Source organism: Dama dama, chromosome 30 (assembly GCF_033118175.1).
Source record: "Dama dama isolate Ldn47 chromosome 30, ASM3311817v1, whole genome shotgun sequence".
Taxonomy (NCBI): domain Eukaryota; kingdom Metazoa; phylum Chordata; class Mammalia; order Artiodactyla; family Cervidae; genus Dama; species Dama dama.
Window position 1 is genome coordinate 71,858,995 of NC_083710.1, and position 20,804 is coordinate 71,879,798.

The window sequence follows — 20,804 nt, forward strand, 5'->3', positions numbered from 1 at the left end:
GATGGTTGAATGGCATCACCAACTTGATAGACATGAGTTTGAGCAAGCTCTGGCAGTTGGTGATGGACAGGGAAGCCTGGTGTGCTTCAGTCCATGGGGTCTCAAAGAGTCGGGTACGACTGAACGACTGAACTGAACTGAATTGTGTTGTGAATTTCTTCTCTTTCAGGGATTCACAGTAAAAATATCTAAGAATACTAGTGTACCTTTCACAGAAAACTTTTATGTAAAGCTTATCAGATTGAGTATTTGGTAGTGGGAGAATCCCAGGGAGAGAGAAAACTACTAATGAAAAGTACCAGGCTGGTTAAACTTCCACCATGCAATTTTTTAGTGGTTTCAAGAAGGTTCTGCCTCTTATGTGTTCCTTCATGTTTTTCATATTTAGAAAAGCTTTTTTTCCTTACTAAACAAAGTAAGTTTAGTAAATTATAATTTGTTTGAAATAATTTAAATAATTTAAAGTTTGTTAAATTATTTAATAAACTATTAAATAATTTGCCTCCCTACTTATACTTATCAACAATAAATGTGTCAAAGTAGAATACTTATACTTATCAACAGTAAATGTCTCAAATGATAAACATGAGGTGACATTGATGTTCTGACAAAGACAGACTGAACGATGAAACTTTAAGTGGGTAAATGTATGATTGTCATTAGTTTTTTTTCAAGTTCTGAATACATACTCCTGTTAATGTTTCTTTGCACTCAAGGAACCTAAGGAGAGACCACTTGTAAAGAAACTTTCTCACTAAAGCTGTGCTCTACTAGTTACCAAGTTTTGAGTCCATTGTGGTCTGTTAGATCATAAAAAACGTCTCTGTGACATCACTGAGCTTGTTTGTGATTGGTAACTAGGAGAATGAACTCAGTGTAACATGGAGTTATTCTGGTTCTTTGGCCTGGGACTCTGAAATAGCAGAAGTGACATTTTAACTTTTAGAAGGAAAGGGAAAAAGTTTTCATTCATTGCAGCTCTATTCTTAGAAAAGTACTGACATCACAGGCTCTCCCTAAAGAAAGGCATATGCCCATCTGGTATGACTCTGGGCCCCAGCAGGTGACTCTGGGCCCCAGCATGTTGTACTTCCTCCTGTACTCAGAGTTCCTCTTCCACCTGCTCTGCTCAGATTTGGAGGTGGATATTCCCATTTTACTGTTTCTTTGTGTGTGTGTGTGTGTGTGTGTGTGTGTGTGTCTGTGCATTTTTAACATCTGCTGAGGTGGTCTCCACTGAACATTGAGTTGCCTGTTCACTGGGCTATCCAGGTTATCTTTGTAGGTACAAGTTTGTTTTTTTTTTTTTAAACTTATTTATTTTTAACTGAAGGATAATTGCTTTACAGTATTGCATTGGTTTCTACCAAACATCAACACGAATCATCCATAGGTTTACCCATGCTCCTCCCACTTGAACATCCCTCCCACACCCCTCCCCATCTCACCCCTCTAGGTTGTTACCCAGCCCCTGATTAGAGCTCCCTGAGTCTAAAGAAAATTCCCATTGGCTTTCTCTTTTACATATGGTAATGCATGTTTCCATTTTACTCTCTCCATACATACCTCTCCTTCCTCCCCCACTTGCCTTCTCTGTAAGTTTGTTCTCTATGGGTCTTTATTGCTGCTCTGCAAATAGGTTAAATCTGTATTATCTTTCTAGATTCCACATATGTGCATTAGTATTTGATATTGTTTTTCTCTTTCTGACATGATTCACTCTGTATAATAGGCTCTAGTCCATCCACCTCATTAAAGGGAAAGGAAAGTCGTTCAGTCATGTCTGACCCTTTGCGACCCCATGGGCTGTAGCCTACCAGGCTTCTCCACCCATGGAATTTTCCAGGCAAGAGTACTGGAGTGGGTTGCCACTTCCTTCTTCAGGGGATCTTCCCGACCCAGGGATCGAACCTGGGTCTCCCGCATTGCAGGCAGACCCTTTACCATCTGAGCCACCAGGGAAGCCCATCCACCTCATTAGGGCTGACTCAGATGCATTCCTTTTAGTGGCTGAGTAATATTTCATTGTATATAGGTACCACCACTTCTTTTTCTTTTTATTTATTTTAATTGGAGGCTAATTACTTTATAATATTGTAGTGGTTTTTGCCATACATTGACATGAATCAGCCATGGGTGTACATGTGTTTCCCATCCTGACCCTCCCTCCCACCTCCTTCCCCATCCCATCCCTCAGGGCCATCCCAGTGCACCAGCCCTGAGCACACTGCCTCATGCATAGAACCTGGAATGGTGATCTGTTTCACATATAGTAATATACATGTTTTGTAGCTATTCTTTCAAATCACCCCACTCTCGCCTTCTGCCACAGAGTCCAAAAGTCTATTCTTTACATCTGTGTCTCTTTTGCTGTCTCAAATATAGGGTCATCTTTACCATCTTTCCAAATTCCATATATATGTGTTAATATACTGTATTGGTGTGTTTCTTTCTGACTTACTTCACTCTGTATAGTAGGCTCCAGTTTCATCCACCTCATTAGAACAGATTCAAATGCATTCTTTTTAATGGCTGAATAATATCCCATTGTATATATGTACCACAGCTTCCATATCCATTTGTCTGCTGATGGACATCTAGGTTGTTTCCATGTCCTAGCTATTGTAAACAGTGCTGTGATGAACATTGGGGTACATATGTCTCTTTCAATTCTGGTTTGTTCTAGTTCTGTGAAAAAATACTGTTGGTAGCTTGATAGGGAGTGCATTGAATCTATAGATCACTTTGGATAGTATACTCATTTTCACTATATTGATTCTTCTGATCCATGAACATTGTATATTTCTCCATCTATTTGTGTCATCTTTGATTTCTTTCATTAGTGTTTTATAGTTTTCTATATATAGGCCTTAGTTTCTTTAGGTAGATTTATTCCTAAGTATTTTATTCTTTTCATTGCAATGGTAAATGGAATTTTTGCCCTAATTTCTCTTTCTGTTTTCTCATTGTTAGTGTATAGGAATGCAAGGATTTCTGTGTGTTAATTTTATATCCTGCAACTTTACTATATTCATTGATTAGCTCTAGTAATTTTCTGCTGGTGTCTTCAGGGTTTTCTATGTGGAGGATTATGTCATCTGCAAACAGTGATAGTTTTTCTTCTTTTCCAATCTGGATTCCTTTTACTTATTTTTCTTCTCTGATTGCTGTGGCTAAAACTTCCAAAACAATGTTGAATAGTAGTGGTGAGAGTGGGCATCCTTGTCTTGTTCCTGACTTTAGGGCAAATGCTTTCAATTTTTCTCCATTGAGGATAATGTTTGCTGTGGGTTTATCAGATATGGATTTTATTATTTTGTGGTCTGCTCCTTCTATGCCTGCTTTCTGGAAGGTTTTTTTTTTAAATCATAAATAGATGTTGATTTTGTCAAAGGCTCCCTCTGCATCTATTGAGGTAATTATATATATATATATATATATATATATATATATATATATATATATATATATATTTATCTTTCAGTTTGTTAATGTGGTGTATCACATAGATTGATTGTGAATACTGAAGAATCCTTGCATCCCTGGGATAAAGTCCATTTGGTCATGATGTATGATCTTTTAAATATGTTGTTGGATTCTGTTTGCTAGAATTTTGTTGAGGATTTTTGCATCTATGTTTGTCAGTGATATTGGCCTGTAGTTTTCTTTTTTGTGGCATCTTTGTCTGGTTTTGGTATTAGGGTGATGGTGGCCTCATGGGACGAGTTTGGAAGTTTACCTTCCTCTTCAATCTTCTGGAAGAGTTTGAGTAGAATAGGTGTTAGCTCTTCTCTAAATCTTTGGTCGAATTCACCTGTGAAGCCATCTGGTCTTGGGCTTTTGTTTGTTGGAAGATTTTTGATTACAGTTTCAATTTCTGTGCTTGTGATGGGTCTGTTCCTGGTTCAGTTTTGGGAGGTTATACTTTTCTAAGAATTCGTCCATTTCTTCCAAGTTGTCCATTTTATCGTCATATAGTCGCTGATAGTAGTCTCTTATGATCCTTTGTATTTCTGTGTTGTCTGTTGTGATTTCTCCATTTTCATTTTAAATTTTGTTGATTTGATTCTTCTCCCTTTTTTTTCTTGATGAGTCTGGCTAATGGTTTGCCTATTTTATTTATCTTCTCAAAGAGCCAGCTTTTAGTTTTGTTGATTTTTGCCATAGTCTCCTTTGTTGTTTTTTTTTTTTTTTTTTTCATTTATTTATGCCTTGATTTTTATGATTTCTTTCCTTCTACTAACCCTGGGGTTCTTCTTTTTCTAGTTGCTTTAGGTGTAAAGTTAGGTTTTTTTACTTGTTTTTTTTCTTGTTTCTTGAGGTAAGCTTGTATTGCTATGAACCTTCCCCTTAGCACTGCTTTTACAGTGTCCCATAGGTTTTGGTTGTTGTGTTTTCATTTTCATTCTTTTCTATGCATATTTTGATTTCTTTATTGATTTCTTCCATGATATGTTGGTTATTCAGAAGCATGTTGTTTAGCCTCCATATATTTGTATTTTTAATAGTTTTTTTTCCTATAGTTGACATCTAATCTTACCACATTGTGATCAGAAAAGATGCTTGAAATGATTTCAATTTTTTTTAAATTTACCAAGGCTAGATTTATGGCCCAGGATGTGATCTATTCTGGGGAATGTTCTGTGTGCTCTTGAGAAAAAGGTGAAATTCATTGTTTTGGGGTGAAATGTCCTATAGCTATCAATTAGGTCTAACTGGCCCATTGTATCACTTAAAATTTGTGTTTTCTTGCTAATTTTATGTTTGGTTGATCTATCCATAGGTGTGAGTGGGGTATTAAGACTCCCACTATTATTGTGTTACTGTTAATTTCCCCTTTCATCCTTGTTAGCATTTGCCTTACATGTTGTGGTGCTCCTATGTTGGGTGCATATATATTTATAATTGTTATATCTTCTTCTTGGATTGACCCTTTGACCATTATGTTGTATCCTTCTTTGTCTATTTTCATGGCCTTTATTTCAAAGTCTATTTTATCTGATATGAGTATTACCACTCCTGCTTTCTTTTGGTCTCCATTTGCATGAAATATCATCTTTTTCCAGCCCTTCACATTCAGTGTGTATGTGTCCCTTGTTTTGAGGTGGGTCTCTTGTAGACAGCATATATGGGGTCTTATTTTTGTATCCATTCAGCCAGTCTTTGTCTTTTGGTTGGGGCATTCAACCCATTTACACTTAAGGTAATTATTGATAAGTACGATCCCATTGCCATTTACTTTGTTGTTTTGGGTTCGAGTTTATAAACCTTTTCTGTGTTTCCTATCTAGAGAATATCCTTTAGCAGTTGTTGAAGAGCTGGTTTGGTGGTGCTGAATTCTCAGCTTTTGCTTGTCTGTAAAGCTTTTGACTTCTCCTTCAGATTTTAATGAGATCCTTGATGGGTATAGTAGTCTGGGTTGTAGGTTTTTCTCTTTCATCACTTTAAGTATGTCCTGCCATTCACTACTGGCCTGAAGAGTTTCTATTGAAAGATCAGCTGTTATCCTAATGGGGATGTTATTTGTTGCTTTTCTCTTGCTGCTTTTAATATTTGCTCTTTGGGTTTGATCTTCATTAGTTTGATTAATATGTATCTTGGGGTCTTTATCCTTGGGTTTATCCTGTTTGGGACTCTCTGGGTTTCTTAGACTTGAGTGGCTATTTCGTTCCCCATTTTAGGGAAGTTTTCAACTATTATCACCTGGAGTATTTTCTCACGGCCTCTTTTTTGTTGTTGTTGTTGTTGTTTTCTTCTTCTGGGACTTCTATGGTTTGAATGTTGGGGCATTTAACATTGTCTCAAAGGTCTCTGAGGTTGTCCTCATTTCTTGTAATTCTTTTTTCTTTTTTCCTCTCTGCTTCATTGATTTCCACCATTCTATCTCCCACCTCACCTATTCTATCTTCTGCCTCAGTTATTCTACTATTGGTTTCCTCCAGAGTGCTTTTGATCTCAGTTATTGCATTACTAGTTATTGATTGACCCTTCTTTATTTCTTCTAGGTCTTTGTTAAACATTTCTTGCATCTTCTCAATCCTTGTCTCTAATCTGTTTATCTGTAGCTCCATTTTGTTTTCAAGATTTTGGACCATTTTACTATTATTATTCAGAATTCTTCTCCAGGTATTCTCCCTATCTCCACTTCTTTTGTTTGGTTTGATGGGAATTTATCATGTTCCTTTACCTTCTGTATATTTCTTTGCCTTTTCATTTTGTTTAGATTGCTGTGTTTGGGGTGGCCTTTCTGTAGGCTGGAAGTTTGTGGTTCCTCTTTATTGTGAAGCTAGCTCCCTGTGTGTGGCGTTGGATGAGTGGTTTGTCAAGGTTTCCTGATTAGGTGTTGGGACCAGCCCAACAACAAACTGGCATAAGGGAGCAGTGCTGCAGAAGAATAAAGAAAATTAAGACTCAGAAATCAGGTGAGGATCAGAGGGCTGATGCCGTTCGCAAGCAAAAGATCCTGATCCTTGCAGGCTTTTTATTGCTAACATCTACTTCCTTATGTGTGCTCTGAAGACATGTGTTTTTTACAATTTCAGATCGGGGATAATGATATACAATGCACTGTCCTCAATGTCAAACCTTCAGGCCTTTCATGACTATGTTTAGCCCTTCAGCTAGTAACGACCTTTCTCAGCAACTCCCTCAAGACTCTGGTCACGAGAACAGTCACTAATGTTTTTCCATCAGTCACATCACTACTTCAGCATCTTGTTTTCAAGATGTTTTTCCACGATGTACTTTTTACTGCTCCCGGCCCTTCACCTGGCGGTCATGAGAAAGTCATTCTTATTCTTCAAAGAAACCCTGTTAGTTATAGTATAGGCCTGTGCATAGAATATTCCCTCCATATCTCACCCCCCTATATTAGAAGCTTACTTTTGATGATATTGTTGATCATAGAAATCAAAGCGATAGTCACTAATTGCTGTTGTTGTCCATCAAATTTCTTGGTGATTCACTGCCAGACTATGTAGAAACAGAAAAAAAAGACATAAAATTTAACATAAAACCAGCCATTGATCCTCCGATAGTTGTCAAATGAGGAAGGGATTTAATTCAGAAATCCCATCTGCTGCTGCTTCCAGCAGATTGAAAGTGAAAGTGAAGTCGCTCAGTTGTGTCCACTCTTTGTGACCCCGTGGACTGTAGCCCACCAGGCTCCTCCTTCCATGGGATTCTCCAGGCAAGAATACTGGAGTGGGTTGCCATTTCCTTCTCCAGGGGATCTTCCTGACCCAGGGGTTGAACCCAGGTCTCCCACACAGTGGGCAGACACTTTAACCTCTGAGCCACCATGGAAGCCCCTCCAGCAGATTAGATCCTTGCAAAAGGTGTAGTTTCTGAGAGAAAGTTTTCATAATCTATTGTTGTAAGTTATTAATATCCAGAGATATATTACCTTGATTTAAGAGGTGTTGTTTAACGTTGTCTCAATGAAATGAAGATTCATTATATTTGTGAGGAGTGACACAAAAAGAAATTATGTTCCAATAACACTTAGGACGAATCTGTTTTCACAGACTATTTACTTGATCACCTAGTAGTATAACAACCTGTTGTAAATCAGCCATTTGTGCAGCTAATTTTCCATCTGTTTTTCTCTGGGTAGACCAAAGAACATCAGAGTCTTTATGCCATTCTTGCACAAAGTGCACAGTCTGTACACTCTGAAGTAATGCCACTCCTGCTACAGTTGCTATAGTAGCTATAGCAATAATTCCTAAAATGGCAGCAATTAACAGTCCAATAAACAGTTTAGTGTGTTTTAGCACTTTCTTAAGGATTTTTTCTACAATATAGACTGTAGGGCTATCCTGCCATGGTCTGTTCATTTTTACAGGAAGCCATACCGCAGATCTGATTTTTAGAACATACAGAGAATAGTCATTCTGAAACTGGAGAGAAGAATTGATACAAGTGTAAAAGGAACAATTTTGACAAGTAAGTAACCCAGAAGAGGCATTATAAAAAGTAGGTCCTATCAAAAATACAAAAGGTAAACAAACACATGCTTTAATCTAATGGGTTGAACTTTCATCAAAATGTAAGGAATGACCAGATACTTTCAAATTAAATTGCCCCTTCCATGCTGTTATGGGTTGGAAGGCAGCTGATATTTTCCACAATTCTGAATGTAAAGGCATATAAGGTAACATAGGTAAGGGAGGGGAGAAACTCCCTCCATGCCAATTTATAGAGCTATTAACAATGTTATTGATGGAGTCTAAAGTATTGTTTAACAATATAGGCAAATCCAAATTATTATTTTTGTCCAAAGGATCTCCTTTGGGACTCCAATCAGTAATTTCTCCATCAGAAGTACTGACCATTATTAATTTCCATTGTACCCAATGTTCTATTCCAGATTTTATAGAAATAATACAGTTAGGTAGATGGGGTGGAAACAGTAGTATTTTCTCCTGTGATATTAAAGGAAAATGCTTCTAATAAGAAAAAATGTGTTTTGTTCCCTTGAGGTTCTTTAACTATAGATAACCAACTTTGTAATCCTCTTTTAAGACAATGAGTTTCCACTCCCATACATATAGGGGTAAGATCTGTTCCCACAGTATAATTAACACTAACATTTTGAAAGTTGTCAGGCCTCTTCTTCTGGTTTTAAAGAAAGGCTCAGGTCAAAAGGTCCGGGTAACCAAGAAGAGTCACTTATGAAAATTGGAACAGAAGAATCCTCCCACATAATTGGCCTTCATAGGGGAGGACTGGGCACATATGCCCATTAAGTATGATTGGCACCTTCTGTGGTAGTTACCACAGATAACATAGCCAAGAACAAGGTAGCTGAGGTCAAAGGCTGTCCCTGTTCTTTGACCAATTTTTCCCATTCAATGGTCAGTTTCTTCAATTGACCCCAAGTGGGAGGATTGGTTTTTTTGGTCCTTGCAGCTGGTTTGGGGCAGTTGCTGATTGTCAGTCTTGTTATCCCCATCACTGGTGGCTCTCCAGTAGGATTGATGTCAAACCATGTCCTCTTCTTTCCTTACTTTGACTATCCCATGGTGTTGTCCATTATCTGAAATGACAAGAGCATAACCTCGTCCTTTCTTAAGTTTAAAGCCCTTACACCAATTGTTCATAGCTTTTTCCAACCATACCAGAGTATTATTTGCAATCATTTGACCAGGAGTATAATTTTCACTAAGAATGGTGTTCTGAAAATGCAGTGTTGCTGTTGGTGTTTTATGATCCAATCGTAAATCCAAAAAATTTAAAGTAAATTAGCTTGGGCTAATTTTCCTTTTGGAGAAGGAACTGGCAGCCCACTCCAGTGTTCTTTCCTGGAGAATCCCAGGGACGGGGGAGCCTCGTGGGCTGCCATCTATGGGGTCGCACAGAGTCAGACACGACTGAAGTCAGACACAGTGTCAGACAGACATGACTTAGCAGCAGCAGCAGCAACAATTTCTCTTTTGGTGTCATCAATATGCAGTACTTTTCTCCCCCTTTCTGTTTAAATAACATATTTTTTAGAGTATGATGAGTACATTCAAGACCACAAGGAGTGGTCTTGAGAATTATATGGAATACCTGTAGAATGAGAAATATTCCAATCAGGTAAAAATTTTACAAAACCATGACTCACATATGCAGGGCCATTATCAGTTTTAACATGTTTTGGTAGGCCCATATAAGACAAGGCCTGCAAAAAATGTGAGATAACACGAGCAGATTTTTTTTTTTTTTCAGAATGAGCAGAAGCATAAAGCATGGCTGGATATATATCCACAGAAACATGAATAGCTCTCAAACATCCAAAATAAGGGACATGAGTAACATCAGTCTGCCAAATATCATTGGGATAAAGGCCTCTGGGATTAACCCCTGTAGTTGTAGGAATGTGTTAAGAGTACATGTAGGGCAGGCAGAAACAATATTTCTGGCCTCTTGTTTGGATAATTGAAATTTATTCATCAAGCCTTGTATATTTATATGTGTGAGTTGATGAAATTCGTGAGGAGTAATAAAAGCAATTAACAAAGAGTTGATGGAATCATTGCCCTTTGCCAGTGGTCCGGGCAATTTAGAATGAGATCTGATATGTGTAATGTAAAAAGGGGCAGAATGAAGCCTTACTATATTTTGTAATTGAGATAACATTGTAATAACAGATGATTTAGAATAAAACTTTGGTGGAGATATGGTTTCAATAACTTGTGTTATCTGTATAGCATATTGAGAATCTGATATAATGTTTAAAGCTGTAGAAACATTCTGTAATAAGGTAGCAATAGCCTCTAATTGGTCTTGTTGAACAGAGGCCAGGGTAGATTGGCAAACCTTTGTTGTGGGTCCAGTATAACCGGCTTTGAGAGTTTTATTTGTGTGAGTAAAATACTTGGGGGCATTAGCAAGAGGAATTGTTTTAGTAATAATAGGAATTATCCATTTGTGTTTTGCAGCAATAGTAATCAAAAGTGACTTTGGAAAATGGTTATGAACCTCACCTATGAAATCAGCAATGGCAATTTGCCAATCCATACTGGTAACAAATAATCTATGGATTTGATCATTAGTGAAATGAAAAAAAATTCATACGGATCATAACCAGAAATTTGTATACATCTGGATCTCATTTTTGAAATAAGAAAGGAAATAAGCATTATGTAAGTAGTCATTATTTTCTTAGGAGTGTAGGATAAAATTCCCCATTCAAGGATACCCTGCAGTTGTCATAATATTCCTGTAGGGTAATCTAAAGTAGGAAGAATAAGTAAAGAAATTGGAACAGTCAGATCTACTTGTTTAAGTTGTCTTTGTTGTATATCTTGATTTACAAGATCCAATTTCTGTTTAGCCTGTTCTGTTAGTACACAGGGTCTGTTTAAATCAGATTCTCCTTGTAGGATTTGAAATATGTGTGTTAAGGAATGATTGGGAATTCCTAAAGATGGTTGTAACCAACTTATATCTCCTAATAATTTCTGAAAATCATTTAAAATTTTCAAGGGATCATTTCGAATTTGTATTTTTTGTGGTTTAGTAGTATTTCTTTGCAATATATATCTAAATAGGTATATGGTTCCCGCTCTTGTAATTTATCAACAGCAATATATAACCCATATTCTTTTAATTTAATCTCTGTCTTTAAGAAAATATGTTGAAGTTCCTCAGCAGAAGGAGAAGCTAAAAGAATATCATTCATGTAGTGGGTAATATAAGCATGAGGGAATTGTTTTCTAATAAGTTTAAGTGGTTTGGAGATGTATAATTGACATAATGTAGGACTATTAAGCATTCCTTGTGGCAATACCTTCCAGTAATATCAAGACACTGGTCTTTTATTATTAATTGATGGTATAGTAAAAGCAAAATGGAGAGCATCAGATTCTTGTAGAGGAATAGTATAAAAACAATCATTAAGATAAATGATTTTTATTTTCCAATTTCATGGTATCATAGAAGGTGATGGAATGCCTGGTTTTAAAGCACCCGTGGATTTGATTATAGCATTAATTTTTCTTAAATCAGTTAACATTCTCCATTTCCCAGATTTCTTCTTAATAACAAAGACAGGAGAATTCCAAGGACTAGTAGTTGAGGCAATATGATTAAGAGATAATTGTTCCTCTACTAGCTGTTCAAGAGCCTGTAACTTTTCATGTGATAGGGGCCACTGCTCTGTCCAAATAGGATTTGGACATCAGATTTCCACGTCAACTTAAGTGCTGTTTTTGTTGTTTGGCAGTGGCCTCTACTAAAAAGCCTGTGTATTTTGAGCAGGATTGTATCCCATATTTACCATAATTTGTTTAGCTTGAGAAGATATAGTAGGAACCATTACATAAGCTCTTCATTGCATCAATAGATTTTGTCCCCATAAATTAATAGGATATCTGCAACTGAAGGTTGTAAAGTTGCAGGTTGTTGTTTGGGGCCTGAACATGTCAAAATATTAGTACTTTTTTGAATATTTTGCATAGTTCCAATTCCTGATGCTGGGAAAGATTGAGGGCAGGAGGAGAAGGGGACGACAGAGGATGAGATGGTTGGATGGCATCACTGACTCAATGAACATGGGTTTGGGTGGACTCTGGGAATTGGTGATGGACAGGGAGGCCTGGTGTGCTGCAGTTCAAGGGGTCGCAAAGAGTCGACACGACTGAGTGACTGAACTGAACTGTATTGAATTCCAGTTAACATAATAGGGACAACTGTTAAAGGCCAAGAAAATGGCCAATGCTTTTTAGATATTATAGAAACATCAGCTCCAGTATCTACAAGTCCTGAAAGTTGCTTATTATCAATATATACAAATAATGTGGGTCTAGAATCAGATACAAAAGTTTGCCAATATACCTGTTTTCTGCACTTCCTAATCCTCCAGTTCTTTTAATATGAGATTTACTAGTAGTGATATAAGGTAATAATAACAATTGAGCTTATGATCCCCTTTTATTATTTGCTAAGGATACTCTGTTTCCATCATAATAGAAATTTTGCCCTCATAATCTTCATCTATAACCCCCATTAGGACTTGAACTCCCTTACTTGTTAAACGACTGCATCCTAATAATAACTCCACACTTCCTTTAGGTATTGGACCTTTAATTCCAGTAGGGATTTTATAAATTCTCATAGCTGGCATAAGAAGTAAATTATCAATGGTGGGAACATTTAATGCTGTGCTTCAGGGTGTTGCAGGAAGGTCGGCAACCCAGGTGTATGGTTTGGAAGGGCTGGATGAGGTGGCTGTTCGCTGACTGGGTACACAAAAGGAACAGCATTCCAGGTTTGTTAAGAGCTCATATTGTTTGATGGGCCCTGAGTGGGGCCTTTCTTTCAGTTTCCCAACAAAGGGGATCCATTTTTATGAAATTTAGATCTACACTGATTAACCTAATGATTGCCTTTACTACAGCAAGGGCATAATCCAGGTGTCTTTTCATTTGTGGGAGTAGGCTTATTAGGTGTATTTTTATTAGTCTTGCAATTTTTCTACACATGTCTTCTCTTACCACAACTAAAACATTTAACCTGCTGATTTGCTTGTTGTTTCAAGCTCATAATGGCTTAAGCCAACATTTGCATCTTATAGAGTTCTGATCCAATATCATGACAAGCCTTAGTATAATCCTCTAGAGGTTTTCCTTGTGCTTTAAGAGGCTGTAAAACCTTTTGACATTCTGAATTTGTATTATCGTAGGCAAGCATCTGTAATAACATATCCCTTAATTCAATTTGAGCAACAGTTCTCACCAGATTTTGTCTTAATTGGGTGATAAAATCAGCATAAGGTTCCCCTTTAGGTTGTTTTACATTAACAAAAGAAGGATGAGACTGTCCTGAGGGGCTAACCTTTTCCCATGCCCTAAGACAAATAAATCTAATTTTACTTATCATTGAATCATAGTTGTCCCTGAGCCTCTTGATATGCCCCTGATCCCATTAATTGTTCCACAGTAATATTAAGAGGAGGATTAGCAGCTGCATTTCTTTTACCTTTTGAGGGTCTTCACCTTGCCACCATGTTCTAAACTGTAAAAATTCCGAAGTGGATAAGCAAGTTCTAGTAATCATTTCCTAATCATATGGAATTAATTGTTCAGACTGAGCCAACCCCTGATTAAGACCCGTGGTGTAAGGAGATGTAGTTCCATTTTGTGTGCATGCCTGTTTACTCTCCTTAATAGTTTTAAAAGAGAGAGGAGTATGTTCAAATTGTACTCTGCCTTGTGGAAGTTGAGAATTAAGGGGCACCTGAATCACGGTAACAGGCAAAACCAAAGCATCAAGGTCGCCTTCTCACTTCGCTGCTCATACAGCTTGCTGAAAAGATGAGAGAGCAGGTACACATGTCTTTGGTATTGTGACTGTGGCTCTAAATACCCCATCATCCCATGGTGTATCAGGATCTAGTGGAGGGTGTTCCTGACCTATAGGGGGCTCTGGCCAAGGAGCCAAAGGCTGTGAGACTGGGGATAAAGGGAAAGCTTCAGAATGTTGTCCAGTACCATAGTTAACATGGGATTTAGGACTCAAAAATTGAGCCTCTCTCTCCCCTTCCAAAGGATTATATTTCTCTTTATCCAGATTTTCATAAATATAAGGTGGCCAGACAGGTGACTCCTGAGATTCAGGAGGAGCAAGAGTATCAGATTCTGAATCAGAAGAGTCAGACTGTTCAGTTTGTAAAGGAGCCAAAGTAGTATAAATAAGGTTACAAAGAGACCACACACTTATAGGAATGGGTTCCTCAGACTGATAGGCTCTACGCAAATAACACATCACTTCTTTCCACTCATTAAGACGCAAAGTCCCTTTTTCTGCATCCAACCAGTAACAGTGCTTATGAATTGCCTGAAATAATTTCCAAAAATTCCCTTCTTTCACTTTTACTCCAGAGCTACGTAGTAAGGTTTTTAGAAGAACAATATAGTCAGCATGCTTAGGAGCTTGCCCCATTGTGTCTCTGATTGACAGATCCATGGGGGTGTACTCACCAAGTACTTTCACTGTCCTCTGATCTCTTGGCTGGAATTCCCCGCATCTTCTGGCACTGTCAAAAGAGCCTCGAAAGCTATTCGCGCCCTCAGGTCCCTGTTCGGGTGCCAAATGTTGGGACTAACCCAACAACAAACCAACCTGAGGGAGTGTTGCCACAGAAGAATAAAGAAAAATAAGACTTAGAAATAAGGTGAGGATCGGGGCGGGGTGGGGGGGGGAGGGGGCTGATGCCATTCGCAGGCAAAAGCCAAGATCCTGATCCTTGTAGGCTTTTTATTGCTAACATCTACTTCCTTGTACATGCTCTAAAGACATCTGTTTTTACAATCTCAGATTGGGGATAACGATAAACAATGCACAGTCCCCTTCAGGCCTTTCATGACTATGTTTAGCCCTTCAGCTAGTGATGGCCTTTCTTAGCAACTCCTTCAAGGCCCTGGTCATGAGAACAGTCACTAATGGTTTTCCATGAGTCACATCAGGACTTCAACATCTTGTTTTCAAGATGTTTTTCCACAATGTACTTTTTACTGCTCCCGGCCCTTTGCCAGGGGGTCATGAGAAAGTCATTCTTATTCTTCAAAGAAGCCCTGTTAATTATAGTACAGGCCTGTGCTTAGAATATTCCCCACAGTTAGTGAAGCTTGTATCTGTGTTCTGGTGGGTAGAGCTGTATCTCTTCTCTCTGGAGTGCAATGAAGTGTCCAGTAGTGAGTTTTGGGGTGTCTCTGGGCTTGGTGTGACTTTGAGCAGCCTGTATTTTAAGGTTCAGGGTTGTGTTCCTGTGTTGCTGAAGAATTAGCATGGTATGTCTTGCTCTGGAACTTGTTGGCTCTTGGGTGGAGCTTGGTTTCAGTGTAGGCATGGAGGCTTTTGGATGAGCTCTTGTTGATTAATGTTACCTGGAATCAGGAGTTCTCTGTTGTTCTCAAGCTTTGGATTTAAGCCTCCTGCCTCTGGCTTTCAGTATTATTTTTACAGTAGCCTCAAGACTCCTGAATCCATACAGAACAGATAATAAAACATCTAGGTTAATGGTGAAAAGATCCTCTACAGTGAGGGACACCTAGAGAGGTTCAAAGACTTACACAGAGAAGAGAAGAGGGAGGAGGGAGGTAGATAGAGGTGTCTAGGAGAAGAGGTGGAGTCAAAAGGGGAGAGGCCAATCTAGCCAGTAATCAGTTCCCTAAGTGTTCTTCACAGCCCAGAACAGCCAGAGAGATTCACAGAATTAAGTAAAGAGGAGAAGGGGGAGGGAGGAAATCGAGGTGAACTGGGGGAGAAAAGGGAGAGTCAAAGAGGGGAGAGCAATCAAGCCAGTAATCACACCCCTAAGTGAAAGTGGATACTGAAGATTAGATTCTTAAAGGTACAAAATTGATAACAAATACCAAAAAGCAAAGATTGAAAATCTAGAGTAGAGTTTAGACTCTCAAAAATACAACATTAAAAATATAAAACAAAATCAATCACAAAGATTATAAAATATATATATATATATATATATATATATATATATATATATATATGAAATTTGCTTTAAAAATAGGGTCTTTTTTGGGGTAAGGTAATAGTAGGTTATAAGAATGAAAATTAAAGGAGTAATAAAGAACTTAAAAATAAAAAAATAAAAAAATTAAGAATTGATAGTAGTAAAATATATATCTAGGTATTTCTCTGGAGCTGTTTCAGGCAGTGTGGGGTCAGTTCAGTTTCAGATAGTTCATTGTTCCAGCTAGTACTTCTTCTCAAGGTGTATAGACCCCTTCCAATGCTTACTAAATGCTACCTACAGGATTTTAATATGTTGCACTTGTCACTTCCAGAGTGGTTCCCTCTTCTTTGTTTATTTTGGCTTCCTCTGTTTGTAGGTCTCTTCAGTGTCCAATTTCCTCTGTGACACAAGGGGGTAAATGTGGTCACTTATTTAGGCTCACTTGTTCAGTTGTGTTGTGGGGAGGGAGGAACGCTGCAAACAAATATCCCTGGCATGTGTGGGGAGTGCTCGTAGTGTATGGATCACACTGGGTTTGCCACAGCTCACGGTGGTGTGTTTCTCCCGGGTCTACACTGCTGAGGCTCCAGGTTGCTCTGCAGGGGCAGTGTCCAAAGTGGGCCCTGTGTTTGGTCACTTCCCAGGTCTAAGCTGCTCAGGTTCAGGTCCTTGGGTACTCTGTGAGGGCACAGACTCAGTTGGGCATGCATTTTGTGCCCTTTCCAGGTCCAAGCAGCTCAGGCAACCAGGTGCTTGGTGAGCGCACTGTCCCAGGTGGGCCATGCATCTTAATCACCTTCCTGGTCCCAGCTGCTCAGTTTCCCGGGTGCCCCGTGAGAGTGCCAGCTCAGGTGTGCCATGTGTCCCCTCTGGGGAGCTAATCTCAGGCTGTGACCTTCCTGGTAGATGTCAACTGTCCAGGATCCCAGGAAGACATGGTCAGCAGCTGGAAGCCTACTCACAGTTTGGTGGAGGATGCTGGTCTCTGGGACTGAGATTGCCCCTTGCCTTCCAGCTCTGGCTGTTGCACGCCTGCCTCTCTGCTTCTGGCAGCAGGTGAGGCGGGTCTGCAGCTGGCTAGATCTCCTTCGATCTTTGCTCAATCCTTCTTTATCTTTTCATCTGCTGATAGACATTTAGTTTGACTCCGTGTCCTAGCTATTGTAATTAGAGCTACAGTGAACATTGGGGTACATGTGTCTTTTTAAATTTTGGTTTCCTCAGGGTATGTGCCCTGTAGTGGGATTGCTGGGTCATATGGTGATTTTATTCCTAGTTTTTAAAGGAATTTTAATACTGTTCTCCATAGTGGCTATATCAATTTACATTCCCACCAACAGTGCAAGAGGGTTACCTTTTCTCCACACCTTCTCCAGCATTTATTGTTTGTAGAATTTTTGATGATGGCCATTCTGACTGGTATGAGGTCATATCTCATTGCAGCTTTGATTTGCATTTCTCTAATAATGAATGACGTTAAACATCTTTTCATGTAATTATTAGCCATCTACGTATTTTCTTTGGAGAAATGTCTGCTTAGGTCTCTTGCCAATTTTTCATTGGGTTATTTGTTTTTCTGGTATTGATTTGTATAAGCTGCTTGTATATTTTGAAATTAACCCTTTGTCATTTGTTTCATTTGCTATTATTTTTCCCCATTCTGAGGGTTGTCTTTTCACCTTGTTTACAGTTTGCTTTACTGTGAAAAAGCTTTTAAATATACTTAGGTCCCATTGTTAATTTATTTTTAATTTCCATTACTGTAGCAGGTGGGTCATAGAGGATCTTGCTGTGATTTATGTCATAGAGTGTTCTGCCTATGTTTTCCTCTAAGATTCTATAGTTTATGGTCTTATATTTAGATCTTTAATCCATTTTGACTTTATCTTTGTATATGGTGTTAAAAAGTATTTTAATTTCATTCTTTTACATGTAACTATCCAGTTTTCCCAGCAGCACTTATTGAGGAAACTATCTTTGCCCCATTGGATATTCTTGCCTCCTTTGTAAAAAATAAGGGTACCAGTGATTTTGTTAGTGCTTTGGTTACAAAGATGTAGAAGTTTTGAAAGATTTACCCCTAAGCTTACTTGTACTGTAGGCAGCATTGTTTTTAATGAACATTTTTGCAGAATGCATCATTTTTCAGGGATAGGTATATTGTATTATAATAGAAATCCTATATTTTGTTTATACTTAGTGACTGCTTAAGAAATGTTGACAGATTTTTTTATAATTACTACATCACAAGACTTTTAAAAAGTGATTTCAAGGAATGATTGTACTGACAATGAACCAAACAAGATCGCTTGAATTATCTAGAATAAAAAAGCTTTAAAAGTCATTGTAATTTGCATGGTATAGTTATTACTGCTATTTTAAAGAAGCAGAGATAACTTTTAATTTTCAAAGTTTGATGAACAACCATCCATTAGTTTGAGAAGTTGAGTAACAGGATACTGTACTTGTTTTTCAAACCATTTGCAAACTGTAGAAAAGCAGCTGGTCAGAAAATGCACAACCATTAAACTGCAGTCCTGTTGACAATCCTTGGCTTGACAGGGCCATAGGGACACTCACCACTGGCAATTCTGCCATATTTACAGTCGGTGTAAAAATATCACCCTGGGTAATTCATGTTCTGTTGTCTTCTTTGATGCACTTTGTGTATGGCACTGCCTCACTCAAGGTAGTGGAAGTTAGCAAAACATCTACTCCAGGGTTAAAAACATTCACAAAATCATTAGCAATGAGTCATCTCACTTTCTCTGCTTTGATAAAATAGTTCTCATAGTTTTATTTTAATAAGAAAGTTTCCTGAGAGGATTCTTCCCCTCACCACATCATTGAGCCCTTGTTGTTTAGTTGCAGCATACATGGCTTCAGTAGACACATCGAAGTCAAATCCGTGACCATATTCTAACCTATCAAATCTTGCCTATTTGATGACACTTCTGATGTACACAGTACATGGTAGCAGACAATTGAATAACTGATTTGGGCAGGGACACTTCAATTACTTTGGCCCCCTCAGACTCAAAGAGATTAGCAGCTTTGGACCAAAGAGATTGTACTTCACTTGAAAATTCTGGTATAAGATATTCCTTTGGAATTCCTATACATAGTTTTCTCACATCTGTTAAACTGGGAAGTATAAATGATTTTAACAGGATCTTAACTTGTGGTAGAATCTTAGAGATCCTGCCCAGCTAGTATATTCGACATGCTGGCTGCATCAGCCACACATCTAGTTAAGATTCTGGGCACATCATTGAAATCACCAGGGAATGAGGCCATGACAAAAAACTAAGTCATAGCTGGGATTTAAACCAACAACCTCATAGTGGGCAGCTGGATTGCTGGTTGATCCTCTGGAATCTGGTCCTAAAGCAACGAAGCAAGTGAATGCTGACACAGCCACTGCACTCCCTCCTGAGCTTCCTCCAGTGATAAGACAATTTGAATACTTATTATCACCATGAGACTTCTGCTTCCTCTTTTCTCTATATTGTTTTGAATAGCTCCATGGGTTTTTAACTGGTCCAAAAATGCCATCTGTGCTTCTGTATCCCATAGCAAACTCATCTAAGTTTGTTTTTTACCATTAACAGAGCTCCCTGATCCAACAACCTGTCTGGCATTTTAAGGTGATACATAACTTTTCAGCATAGTTAATGCACACGTTGTCTCAATGCCAGATGTGCTAAAGTTGTCTTTTACTGCAATAGGAATTTCATCTAAATCCCCTAGTGAGTGACCTTTTTTATATCTTTTCTCTGATTCTTCAACTTGCTTTAAGACCACCTCTCCTGATACAGTAACTTGGTCTTCTTGATAAAGGAGAGCTATCTTTGACAGAGCTCAGTTGGAGTAACCTGGCCTTGTTCTAGTGCCACAGAAACTTCTTGCAGGGTCCAACCCATCGTGGTCCTTGTGCCTTGCCTGCCACCACCAGGACCTGGTGAAAAAGGAGGAAGAGGAACAGTTGTTCTTTTGAAGTCAAAGGTGGTTATCAAATTTGTAGCTTTATGGCACAATAGATAAGGGTGTCAAGGACTTGAAGGCTATTTATGAGGTTTAGGGTAGTAGCTTACTATTCACATCCATTTTCTTTTTTGAACATCATCACATGCTTGTTTCAGTTGTCCTCTGTGTTGGTTAAGATTCTGTGCCTGTAGGCCCTAGAATTATGCATGATAAAGCTACTTTTCACAGAAATATAGTTTGTTTTTCACTTATGCAAGAAACCTTGTAAGGCTTTGATCTGTTTTCTAGGGCTGCCATAACCAAGTACTACAAACCAGGTGGTTAAAACAACAGAAATTTATTGTTTCCCAGTTGTGGAGGTTGGAAGCCTGAAATCAAGGTGTCAGCAGGGTCACTGATCTCTCTGAATTCTGGTCACAGGGAGAATCTTTCTTTGCCTCTTCTAGATTTTGGTGGTTGCAGGCAAACCTTGGGTTCCTTGGTTTTTAACTGCCACCACTCCAGTTTCTGTTTGCTTCAGGTGGCTGTTTTCTGCCTGTGTTTGTCTCTGGGTCCCCTTATAAGGACATCGGTCATATTGGATTCAGGGCCAGCCTAACTCCAGTATGATTGCATCTTAATCAGACCCTAATTCCAAATAAAGTCACATTTTGATGTAACTGGAGTTCCTACATAGGACTTTAGTGTATCTTTTGGGAGAGGGATATGATTTAACCTGTAACAAGCTCTGTGGCTAGCATGATCCTCCATGATGTCAAATGCATTGTGACTTTGACCAGGCTGGCAGCCTCCAAGGCTCAGGCCATGGGGTGGAGAAAGGTTCTGGTTGTTGTCACCCTCCACTGACCTG

At 38.6% G+C, this 20,804-nt stretch overlaps 1 protein-coding gene and 1 pseudogene across 1 annotated transcript in view; one reads left to right on the plus strand and one right to left on the minus strand.

Annotated features, from left to right (window-relative positions):
- Nucleotides 1-20,804, plus strand: part of LOC133049359 (ATP-binding cassette sub-family C member 4-like) — a 297,052-nt gene that overhangs the window by 118,737 nt on the left and 157,511 nt on the right. The gene's annotated exons all lie outside the window — the stretch shown is intronic.
- Nucleotides 18,367-19,890, minus strand: LOC133049251 (glutamyl-tRNA(Gln) amidotransferase subunit A, mitochondrial-like; annotated as a pseudogene).